The following is a 12,677-nucleotide window of genomic DNA, read 5'->3' on the forward strand; positions in this document are numbered from 1 at the left end:
ATAATAGAATCAAAAGGATCAAGACGACGGAGAGAGACCATGTTCTAGTTATTAGTCTGACACAGAGTTACGTTGAAGGATGGAATAAATGTCCCTGTTAAAGAGAAAGGTTCTCACCTCTGTAACTTACTGGAATTTTCTTCCCCCCATCATTAGGAAACGCTTCTACAAATTACTCAGGCCATCTTTTTTTGTTGTTGTTCTTTTCCTCTTGAGGGAAATGGAAGGTAATTGAACTCTGGTGGTCTAGTCCTTATGTTGCAGGTCTATTGGAAAGTCAATGCACACCTTTAAAATCTAGAAGAGCTTACTTAAATTCCTTAACATGTTCATTCATTGAATGGCAGGGACCAACGGTACCTGTGGACTTGAATCTGAATTTCATCCATTCAGTGTTAATTGAGCATCTACTATCTCCAACTCTTACACTAGATTTTAACACAGAATTCAGAAATAGAATTTAATTTATAGTAAAGGTTTTAAATACGAAGATCTGCAGTTAAATGTATTGACGACTAAAAATATGAATAAGGAACACTATGTCCAGCCTACCTTATGAAGTAGAAGCAAAAAAAAAAAAAAAAAATAGAACAAAAACCTTGCAACCTTATGTGACATTTATCCTGAAAGAAATGATAGCGACTCTTGTTCTACTAATGATATTTATCATTTTGATTCTTCTCAGATAAGAAGACAGAGCCTGAGAAAAATATAAATGGGTATTCACTTTCTTCTCTTGCATTGAAAGTTTAATGCAAAAGTGGGTCGGTCAACTTTCCATTACTAGAACAAATTACATGACACAGTCAACTTAGGAAGAGAAAAGGTTGATTTTTGTCTTACAGTATTTGGAGGCAGTGATCTGTGATAGATTGGCTCCATTCTTTTGACGCATGGCAAAGCAGCACATCATAATGAGATGGAATCTTCTGGCAGGACAAAAACCTCCCAAGGCAGAGAGGAGGAAGAGATGGTGGTCCTGCACTGTATTTCAAAGCAACACCCACAATATCCTAAAGAACTCCAATTAGGTCCCACTGGCTGCCAAGAAATAGTGAAACCCTGGGGACCAAGCTTTGGACCCATACATCTTTCCAAAAGATCAATGAAATGTTTAAAAATTTATTTTCTGTGAAGGACTAATGAGTTCCCAAGTAGCAAAATATCACCATAGGTTGTGCCTAAATGTAAATACAAATAGACTGAAAGCTTGCCAAGAGTCTACTGATACTAAATCACTAGAAAAGTTTTTGAAGGTTAAGAGACTTCAAGGAAACAACTGAATTCTATCATCCTTTAAATTAAACAACAGATGTTGATGAATTTAAACTCCTTCTATCACATGAGCTCTTTGTTGACTTCTCTCTGTCTCTCTCCAGCTGGGATTTGGAGGGTATGTAGCTAATTAGGTCAAAGGAACTTGAGAAGTTGACTTGCTCATAACGAACATACTTTGCAAAACAGGTCTCAAAAGGCACCGATTTAATACTGTCCCCATAGCAACCACGGTGGATACTTTTATATTTAGGTTTGTTTTTGCACTGTCTACAATAAACATATAACCAACATGCTACTTATTTATTTATTTACTACTAGGAATGGAACCCAGGGTCACTTAACTCCTGAGCCACATCCCCAGCCCTTTATTATTATTTTTTTTTAAATTTTGAGATAGGGTCTTGGTACGTTGCTGGCTTTGAACTTGGCAATCCTCCTGCCTCCGTTTCCCGAATCACTGGGATTACAGGTAGGCCACCACCACACCCAGCCCAACATTCTTTCTCATAAGAAAACAAGAGATGAAATATCGATGTACCAAATCACTAGTTAATAGCCCGGTCTAAAGTTTCTGGAATTGGGGGTAGACAGAGTAAGAAGGTTTTATGTTATCTTTCTTCTGACTAGCAAGAAACTGGCCAGAAATATAAATTCTAAATCCATAGTTCCGAGGATGACACAAATACTCACTCCTCCCCAAAGAAGAGCAATATCTGATGAGAAATCTAGATGAGCATCGTTCTGTGAAGTTTGGCCCTGGGTAGCTGCTGACGTCATCGGTACCCAGAAGACAGGCCATTCTTATATCTCTGTTCACGGTCTGGCCAGCTGGAAACTCTAGTTTATTCTGTCCTGCGCAGCAAAAATAGAGTGCATTTGAAGCAATTATCCAATTCATCATATCAGCCGAGCTAGACAATTCGGACAGAGTCCTGATAACTCAGGCCCTTCGTTAAAAAGTTGTGCAGTAGACTTGTGCATATTCTCTATCCAAGTACGATGTTCCATGATCCCATCTCCCTTCTAATTGGGGACATAAAGCCTTTGACCTGAAACAGTTAGAAATCGTCTGGTGGTGGATAGTATATAGCAACAGTCCTATATACCAGTTCTCAAAACTACACTCGATGAATCAGACGTGCAGAAACGATGTGTGTGTGTGTTTTTTTTTCCAAATTATTATTTACTCCAGCAAATTATTGTAACTAAGTTTCCAGCAATGGAGGAAGGAGTAACCTAAATCACGATATATTTGGATAATGGAATACTTACACAGCCATCACACTGCCTATTTTTAAAAATAGTTCATGACTTGGGAATAGGTTCAGTGCATAATATTTAAATGAAAGTGGGGAAGACAATTTGATCCAAACTTTTAAAAATAAAGCTGAATATGGAAATGCATATGTGTACATTTAAATTTACTTCTCTGGTGTGTGTGTGGGGGGGAACCAAAATGTGATCTTTAGTGGATGGGATTCCAGATTATTGTTATTTTACTTTTGTTAATTTTGAGTCCTGGTGATGCTTCTTAAAATGATTCCGTAGTATTTTAAAGGTTCTATGTAATGAACAGGGTGGAAATGCAGGGGCATATGTTGGTGATTCATTCTACAGAATCATCCGGGGGTCCTGCCTATTGCCAAAGGCAAAGCCTATCTGTGTACACTGTGGGATGCTACCAGAGCGTCTAATCTATTTTCCAAGAAGAGACACTTCTAAGAACGAAAGAGGATGCTGTTCCTTAATATTCTGGGGAAACAATGATAAATCATTATTATTATTATTATTATTATTATTATTATTATTATTATTATTATCTTGAGCAACATTTTTTCAGGCTATCTTGGTCAGAACCACTAAGCACCAAGTGGTGCCATCTTACCTTCCTAAACACTAGGATGGGGGGAAAGTTGGTGGTCTGCGTTTCCATCTTTTGTCTTCATTCTTTTTCAAGAGTCATTTTCCAATTAGGCAGCATATTGGGCGGAGATCCATAAAGAGCTGCAATTTCCTTTTCCATTCCATATTTTTAGTCGGTATGTTATACATCATGGCCTGCAGCATGCTTCTATATTTCACGTCCATACGTGCACACAACATGACAACATAACTTGGCCGGAATGGTTACCAGTATTTTTTTTTTAATTTTTTGAATTTTTTCACTCATCTCTTTCCTCTTACTCTCCTGATCTCTCTTTAATATTCATGAGATCCAGTACCACCCTCTTTCTCTTCCTTTCCCCTCTCTGGCTTCCCCACATCAAACATAGCACCTTGGATTTTTTCTGAGTTTGGCTTATTTTGTTTAACATCATGCTCTCAAGTTCCGTCCCTTTTCCTCCAGATGAGGTAACTCTTTCTTGCTCATGGCCGGATGTAACTCCATGGTGTCCATACACCACGTTTTCTTTATCGATCCTTCATTGGTGGACACCTGGGCTGGCCCCTTAGTTTGGCCCCTGTGAATTGTGCTGCTACCAACCCGGGTATGCACACATCACCATATAAGGATGCCCTGAATGCTTTATAAACAGTGAGGATAAATACTGAGGAGTGGCCCTTTCCAAACCAGATATGAAGCTAAGTCCGTTTAACAACTGTAAACCTGAAGTTCTGAATGTGTTTCCAATTAAGAACTTAAGCAAGATCTTCACCAGACCTTCTTATTTCTTTGCTAATTAAGGACTCTCTAACCAGTGTGTTCTCACAAGGGCTTCTTTCTCTGGCTCAGCCTCTTACCCCACAGTAGAGAGAAAATATTACTTCAGAGAGTAAAATAAAGTATTTCGAGGCCAAGGGCGCTAACTTTATTAACAATGAACAGGAGTGGGAAATAAATGTCCTTCTGTAGATGACTTTCTCAAGGTGCCAGGGAGAAGAGGTCACCTGACACCCTGTGCATGTTGGCTTTCCATACCGACATTCAACAGTTACCTGGCAATGTCCTGGGAATGATTAAGTTGGTGGTAAGTATATAATGAAGATAATAAAAATCAAACCAAACAAAGGTAGAAGCCCTATTCCTTTGAAGGGTCTCTGAAAGAAAAAAAATAACTTTTAAATTTTATTTAAAAAAATTTTTTTTCAATATGATTAAAGTAATTTTATTTAGTCTGAATTTTCCAAAGTTGGTGAAAATGCACACTAGTTTTAATGACATTTTAGTGATAGAATCACCGAATAAAACTTCACCAAAACAAAAATGAAGAAAAAAAAATCAGGATGTGTGATAAAATTGTAAAAGTATAATGTATCATTATACGAATTTAATTAAATATATGAAAACAAAAATCTTACGTTAAAAGGATTGGGGCAAAAATTATACTTTAAGGACATAGTTTGAAATTTTCCCTGGGCATAATAGAAAATGAAGAACAGCAAACAGGTTTTTACAAATATATGTAATTGAGATTGACATACAGATGTTGTGAGCCATTTCTTTGTAATACGTTAGATTCGCTTAGTATGAAATTCTCCAGCTCCAACTATTTACCTGGGGAACATCTTCTCTGATATATGGATGCTAATTCACAATAAGGGGCTGGGGGCTAGGGAAGAAGAGAGGTACTTTGGATTAGGCAGAGAAGTGAAAGGAGGAGAGGGTCGTGGGGTGGGAAGGATAGTAGAATGAATCCGACATTATTACCATATTTACATATATGACTATAGGACCGGTGTGATTCCACATCATGCACAACCAGAACAACGAGAAGTTATTCTCCATTTATGCATGATAAAAATACCTTTTTAAAAGAAGCATTCAGAGAAATGTTATTTGCATCGCTTTTTATTTGATGTCAACACACAATCGAAGCTGGAAGGGAAGAAAATGGGCAGTGGAGCTAATTGCAGGCCCTTGCTGGAGTCTACACATTGGATTCTGCTTCATTTTCTACACCTTCAGTATATTTTCTAGTCATTCTTCATATCCTGAGCCCGAACCTCCAAAATGAAAAGGGAGAGGTGTACGGATGCAGAGAAACTTAGGCCAATAACAGGACCTCGTGGCCATGAACCCCTGAAGATTCTCTTTGTGCACAGGTGTGGAGGCAGAATCAATTCCTTGATGAAGTGCATGATTTCCATAGCAAAACTGAGCAAAGGAGCCAGGCGCGGTGGTGCACGCCTGTAATTCCAGTGGCTCTGGAGGCTGAGGCAGGAGGATGGCAAGTTCAAAGCCAGCCTCAGCAATGGTGAGGCACTAAGCAACTCCGTGAGACCCTGTTTCTAAATAAAATTCAAAATAGGGCTTCGGAGGTGGCTCAAGAGTCCAGTGCCCCTGAGTTCAATCCCAGGTACCAAAAAAAAAAAAAAAGTGAGCAAATGGAGTGTCGGTGTGTGAATTGTGAACTGAGAATGTGTAAGAAGAACCCCTGTTAGTGTCACATGCCTAGATCATGCTATGCACTCTTTATTCTCCATGTTCCATCCTGCTGATGGCTAATTATAGTGCAAGCACACGGGGTGGTGCAGGGGGATCTCGGCATGACAGTTTTGACAGTCCCTGAGCCAGCAAAGCAAGTTGGGGGTTGAACGTTCATGAAATTAATTGCTCCCTGTGATGAGCAGAAGTTCACTTGGGATAAAGACACGGTCTTTATTTCATAATTCAAGGTGGATCTTAATGAGAAATGCTATTTTTGTATGGTTTATGATAATTTAGATTCTAATTGTATAAGATAAAATATATTTTTTGTTGTTGTTGTGTGGTAGACTAAACCAATCTAGTAAAGGACTTTCCAATCTATCTTAATCTGTTTTAAAGTAATATAGCTTTCCTCGGCATGATCATTTCTTTACATAAGAATTAAATTGTAAACCAGGCATGGTGGTGCCCGCCTATAATCCCAGCAGCTCTGGAGGCTGAGACAGAAGGATCTCAAGTTCAAGGCCAGCCTCAGCAGAATTCTTACTCCCCAAGGAGCCTCCCTTGGAAGCCCACGGTTACTCCAGCGTCTAAACTCATCAGAGTAGGGCAGAAGTCTTCAGAACACCCCAAAGGATGGAAGGGAATTAGATTCTGTGATCCTGCAGTTTTGTTCTCTGGTACTCTTTAAAATCGCCCAACCTAATCCAAAAACCTGCTGGCTGCTTTTACTTTAACTTTGCATTTGCACAATTAAAAAAAAAAAAAAAAACCTTTTATTTTCATGGACGCTTGTCTGAGTAATGTAGTCCATTGAACGGTTTCTTCCTTTCTCCTCAAATCCCTCAAATCACAGGATTAACTTGTTGCATGAGAGATGCTCCACTTCCCTTCTGACTTGCAAAGTGGCTGCCCTGATTATGTTTGGTAAACAGAATGGATACATGGGCGGGCGTTTCAGTGGTGCCCTTGAACTTCTTCATTCATCCTGAATCCTCGCAAAACAAATCACTGTTTGGGAATGTGTCATCTCTACCCCCAGCTGCAGATGGGGTCCGGCTGGCATTGAGGTATGACTATGACAGCAACTGTCCAGAGGAAAGACTATTCCAAGGCAGCCTTGCTGGAGAGAGTTCAGTTCTAATTAAGGATTTAGATCACAGCGGGTTCTCCTTACCAAAGTCCCACGGAATCTCCCCTTTCCTCACTGAGCAAATTAGGAACAAAGTCCACTTCGCTGGAATCCCGTGTTTAGTGTGATCGGTTCCAAGTTGCAATGATGCATCACTTTAGTTTCCATAGACCACAGTGGGTTTACTTATATGGCTCCAGAATGTTTAACGGAAGCACTCACCCCAGCCCATGGGGAGGAAGCCAGAGCCACAAGTTGTTCTGTAAAGAAAGCTGGGTACCAATTTCTGACTGCAGGCAGGTGGAGTCTGGTAGGTAGGAAGCATACTGCTTCTGGAATTGACCTCCTGGGGTAGGTGTCCTGGCTCCACCACCTTCTGGAGGCATTTTGGACCAAATACCTCAGTTGTACTCTCTTCCTTCTATATCAGTTTGTTAATAGGATTCAAATGCAATAAGTGAGAATTTCTTAGAAGGATACATGGTAATGAATACTTATTGCTGTCCTAGGTTTGAAATCCAGTAATTCTTTCACAAATCCTGTGGAGTCCAAACCCTGGAAGATTCTGTTTCCTTAAATTACAAATTCTGGCACATAATTAGCGGCAGATACTGTTCTTACTATAAGGCCAAAGATTACTGCAGGATAAAGTGTCCCTTATCTGAAGTCTCTGGGAGTAGCAGTGTTTCAGATTTCAAATATTTTTGGATTTGGGAATATTTGCAAATACAGAATAAGATTTTTTGAGGAGGAGAACAGAATATGTTTAAATGTAAAAATCCATGGATGTCTTCAATCTTTTCTGCACACATCCTGAAGGTAACTTTAGATGACACTTTTCCATGTTCTTACTTTTTGACTGTGATTGGTCTTACGGGTGAGGTACCATCTTCCATTTGTGGTATCATGTTTCTCACTCAGAAAGTCTCAGGTTTTGGAACAGTTTGGATTTCAGATTTTGAATGAGGGATGCTGAATGTAATGCACAGCAGATATCTACCGAGTACATCACTCAGAGCGATCCCTGCTCACTGGCTGCTGTTGTAGACTGAGACTTTTTGGGGAAAATAACAACATCCATTTATTGTTTATATCTAGTGTTTCTCCATGGTAACGGTTGAGTAGTTTCAACAGAGTCTGGTTTGCAAAGTTGAAACTATTAATGAACTGACACTTCACTGAAAGAGTTTGGTAACTCTGATTGTAGCAGTCATTAGGTGTAGATTTGGACCATAAGTGGATTCTAAGAACAGGGTTGTGAGAGTCTTAGCCCCATCATTGTATTCATTCCGTGCTAGGGATTCACTGAGTGGTAACTGAAGTGGTGAGGTGTGGATGGAGAAGGTGGGCATTGGGGTGGGGCTTTGGTATACATATTTGTATCTGGCGAGTAGAGTCTCTCTCTGCTCCCCGGTCACCATGATGTGAGCTGCTTCCCTCTGTCATCCTCTGCCGCCATGATGTTCAGCCTCACCTGGAGTCCTGAGAAATGGAGTCGGCCTTCTATGGACTAAGACCTCGGAAACCGTGAGCCCCTGAATAAACCACTCTATGGTCCTTCTGGTTAGATCCTTTAGTCACAGCAGCAAAATAGTGGACTCAAACAACGAACTCCTTCAGACCATCTGAATATCCTTAGGGAGGCTTCTGAGCAGCCTGGTTGTGCATGAGTTTGGTGATACATGGGGAACAGAATGAAAGATGGAAGGGAAAATTCTTGATGCCATTCCAAGGTCTTATTGTGGACCTTTATTAGGAAGGAGTCTGTCTCCAGAGTATCTTTCAGGTGAGTCGAACATCCAGCTACGACATATGAGTGACCAATGAAGGGAACCCCAGGCCTGGAAGAGGCTGGGCGAAAAGCAGAGTCATGAAGCGTCAGACGGAGTCTGGTGGGAAGATCACCCCGGTTTTTCACCAAGTTTGCATCTTTTAAGAATGTTCTGGAAGCAACCCATGTTTCTGATCTTCCATCCATCCCCCTCAGGAGAATCTGAGACTTAGATGGGGAAAATGAGGCCATCTGTGGATACCGGGAAGAATGCATTGTCCATCACAAATAAAAAAAATCACTTGCAAGCATAATATCGGACCCAAATCTAAATGGCCAAATGGGGAACGAAAAAAAAGAGTTCCATGTGAGTTTCATGCATGAGTTCTTTGTCCCTCTTCAGCATGAAATCATACTGCGGACCAACAGAATCACTGTCATCTACCTGCAGCAATTTTCAAATAAGATTCATGAGTCAGAAAGAAAGGTCAGATAGTAAATGAGAGTAAGGAACAAAGCAAAGCAAAATAAATTGGCAGGAACAGAAACGAGGAAGTGGCTAGGGAGGTCTATAGGGAAAGGAGAATTCCACTTCCCTATAGCCAAAGCGCAGCCTGGCTGAATATTAGCTTAATATATATATTTTTTTGGACTCAGTGTAGGATCTCCTATCAGGTGTTTCCTTGGATTAACTGAGCTGGATGATTTCTGGAGTTTCAACATGGGGTTTACAGACATCCCATTTCTAATTTAAGTGTGTAGGCAACATATTAGAAATAGCATATTTGGTAGGAAGACCTTTCTTTGAATCCATAAAGGGTGGATGAGTTTACAAGGTAAAACCACAGAGGGCCATAACAGGAGATTTGCATGGGTCGAGGAAGTCGTGATAAATAGCTGCTTTGCTTCTCAGGACCTGCTTCAAAGTTCGTTGTCCCTGGATCTCCTGATGGAAGTTAGTCACCTTTTATCTTCACTGTTCCTTGGTTATGATAATCGTGGGGTGTTGATTCTTTTATTCATGTACTGTGTTTATGACATTTTTATATCCTTAAGGACAATTCTCTCTCTCTCTCACACACACACACACACACACACACACACACCTTTCATTTGATGGACAGGGCATAGCACAGCAGAGTTGCTAGTACCGTGTGTGGCTAAGCACCGAATAACCCCACGTTCCGAGCATGGCTTGCCATACAAATGTGGGCTTAGCCTCACCGTGTGAATCTTCGGCAATTGACTCAGTTCTTTTAGATTCTGCTCCTCACTCTGTGCAGTGGAAGAATTCCTATTGACCCAGTTGCTGTAGGAGGAACTGAGATAAATTCATCCCACCTCTGTTAGTTGCAATGTAAACAAAAACTCGGGCAATGGGGGACTTTGCTAAAGGGATTGGACCTCGTAAAGCCTCCCGATCAAAGAACTCACTCTAGGACCTGGGGATCCTCCTGAATCTTCTGGTATTTTTATCCCACCTCCAGCAAGACAATCTCTCAGGGCTCCGAATTTCTGCATGTTTTGAAATGTCAGCTTTTTTTTTTTCCTTTCCTTTAGAGTTTGTGTACATCAGAGCAAAGGCTCCTCAAGGCAGAAATAATTCATTTTTTTTTCCCTGCAAGCTTTACCAGAAAAAAAAAAAATCTCAAGACTGGACATTGGTGGTATCATGCTCCATCATGGGCTCACTCCTGACTGTAATCAGGGTGTTTCCAGAAAGGAGGAAGGAAAGAAGATCAATAACTATCGCATCACCCCATCCCTGCTGCTTGGCATATGTTTATACTCAGCAATGCTTAGGAAGTGCAATTATCATTATTATTATTTTAAGTTGCAAGAACAGCTAGAAAATTCTCCATAAAGTATTATTCTCCTCTCTGCAGTAGCTTGTGCAGAGGAACCTACATATGGAGTGTCTGCGGACACAGGGTGAAAAAAATAACCCTCTGAATTATTCTAACAGCCATCTTCCCTAGATCACCAAGTTCTGCCATTTGCCCTAAACAGGAGTTTCTCGGCTGCTTTCTCTGCAGACTCGACAATGCCCCTGACCACTTCTCTCTATTCCTACAGATGCTATCCTAGACAAAGCCACGGGTATCCCTCCATACATTCCTGAACTAGGCTTCCAGATACAGTCTCTGCTGCCCCTCTGGTTCTCTGAGTGGCTGTATTCTTCTCGGCAATCAGAGTAGTCTTTCCAAAGAGGAGACCTGTGGAGGAGGAGCTCAGGGGTAAGGTGCAGGCTTAGTATTTGTGAAGACTTGGGTCTACTAACTGGAACTCCCCAGAGGAAAAGAATACATCTCTCCAAATCTTCTCTTAACATGAGTGTCATCTCATTGCAGTAGTAACACCACGATCCAAACCCTTAACGACGTGTGAAACACCCTCACCCTCTGGTCCTTTGCTCTTGCTGTCTCTTTCATCCTTTACCCCTAGGTCCCTGCATCTCCATCCTCATTTAGTCTTTCAGGAACCCATCTTCTTCCAAGCTCAGCATTTCGACATTGCCTTCCACCTCTGCAGTGCTCTCGTTCCAGAACTCTCTATAGCCGCCGCCTTCATTTCTGTAGATTTGCTGGTAAATGCATGGCCTTAACCAGAGCCCAATATCCTTGGTGTCAATATATCACATTTCTACCCCATGACTCATCTCCCCCAACTGCAGTAGACACTCCCTGCAAAGAAGAATGATAGCTGTCGTGTACCCTCCTTCATCCTGAGCGTAACATCGAGGACGAACTTGATCATGACATGGTGCTCATAGACAACGTGTGATTGAACTAGGAAGCAAGAGAACTGACAGCTTCAAACTCCCACAGTAATTAATGTTAAAAACATTGGAATTAAGGTGCAGTCTCTGTCGAGCTGTTTGTTTATTTATTTTATTTGTTTTACAAGCTGGGTGTTTCTGTGGAAAAGATACAGCATGTCATCATTAGCACCACCGTACTGAGACAGGATTGTCACTGTGGACCAGGGGAGTGAGAGGTCACTTCATAATGTCCTGAGAGAATGGAAACCTACTTCGATATTTTTTTTTGAGCAGGAGCAGAGGAATAAATGTCAGACAGATATAGAAACCTGCATGGGCTTCTTATCTTGGGATTTGTACAACAAGGAACCAGCATAAAAATAAAAGCTCACTAGATTCCTAAGAAAATCTGGAGAACTGTATTCGTCAGCTTATTATCACCATAACCACAAAAACAACTGAAAAATTTATTTTGGCTCATGATTTCAGAGGTCTCAGCCCATGGTTCATCAACTCCATCGCTCTTGGCCCAAGGTGAAGCAGAATATCATGGCGGACAGTCATGGCAGAGGAGAGCTGTTCTAATCATGGCAGCTGGATAGCAGAGAAAGAGAGAGTAAGCAACTGAGGAGTCGGGGAAAAGATTGAATCCCAAGGGCCTGCCCCCTCTGACCTCCCTGTTTAGCCATACTGTGACTGCCTATAGTTACCACCAAGTAATTTATTCAAATTAGTAATCCATCAAATGGATTAATCCAGTTTCTAGTTCTCATAATCACTTCCCCTCTGAACATTGTCACGTTGCCGACCACATGAACTTTGGGGAAGACATTAAAGATTCCCAAAGATAACAGGGACGAATACTTCAGTCAATCTTGCTTCCCTAATTTTCCAGAAAGGTAGCCCTAGGAAATATGGAATTATGGAATAATACCACGCTTTGAGTTGGAAGACCAGACACTGCTAGTTGTGAACTTGTTGAGTGCCCTGGGTCAAATCCTTTTCTTTACTAAGGATCATTTTTCACCTGTATCAAACTGAGGATTGGTTTCATGAGATGGGAAACTCCCCTTCTATAACCCGTGAGCCCATAGACTCTCCCTCGTCAGCATGCCCCAAATGTCGATGAGAGGTTTAGAGCCTTGGGGGCCTTGTTCGAACTCTGCAGGGAAAAGATACCCCAAAAAAGTACACCCATCACCAGACTGCCTTTCCCAGGTACAAACTAGAATGTCACACTAACCACTCTGGGACTGTCCTACTTATTTTATCAGCTCAGTAGGGGATAAATGAATATATTACGATGAAGTGGGACAAAGGGAATGGTGGAATTTTGGGGTGCGGGTATTTTCCATCTTTTGTTACC

The sequence above is a fragment of the Urocitellus parryii genome, chromosome 16 (assembly GCF_045843805.1).
Source record: "Urocitellus parryii isolate mUroPar1 chromosome 16, mUroPar1.hap1, whole genome shotgun sequence".
Lineage (NCBI taxonomy): Eukaryota > Metazoa > Chordata > Mammalia > Rodentia > Sciuridae > Urocitellus > Urocitellus parryii.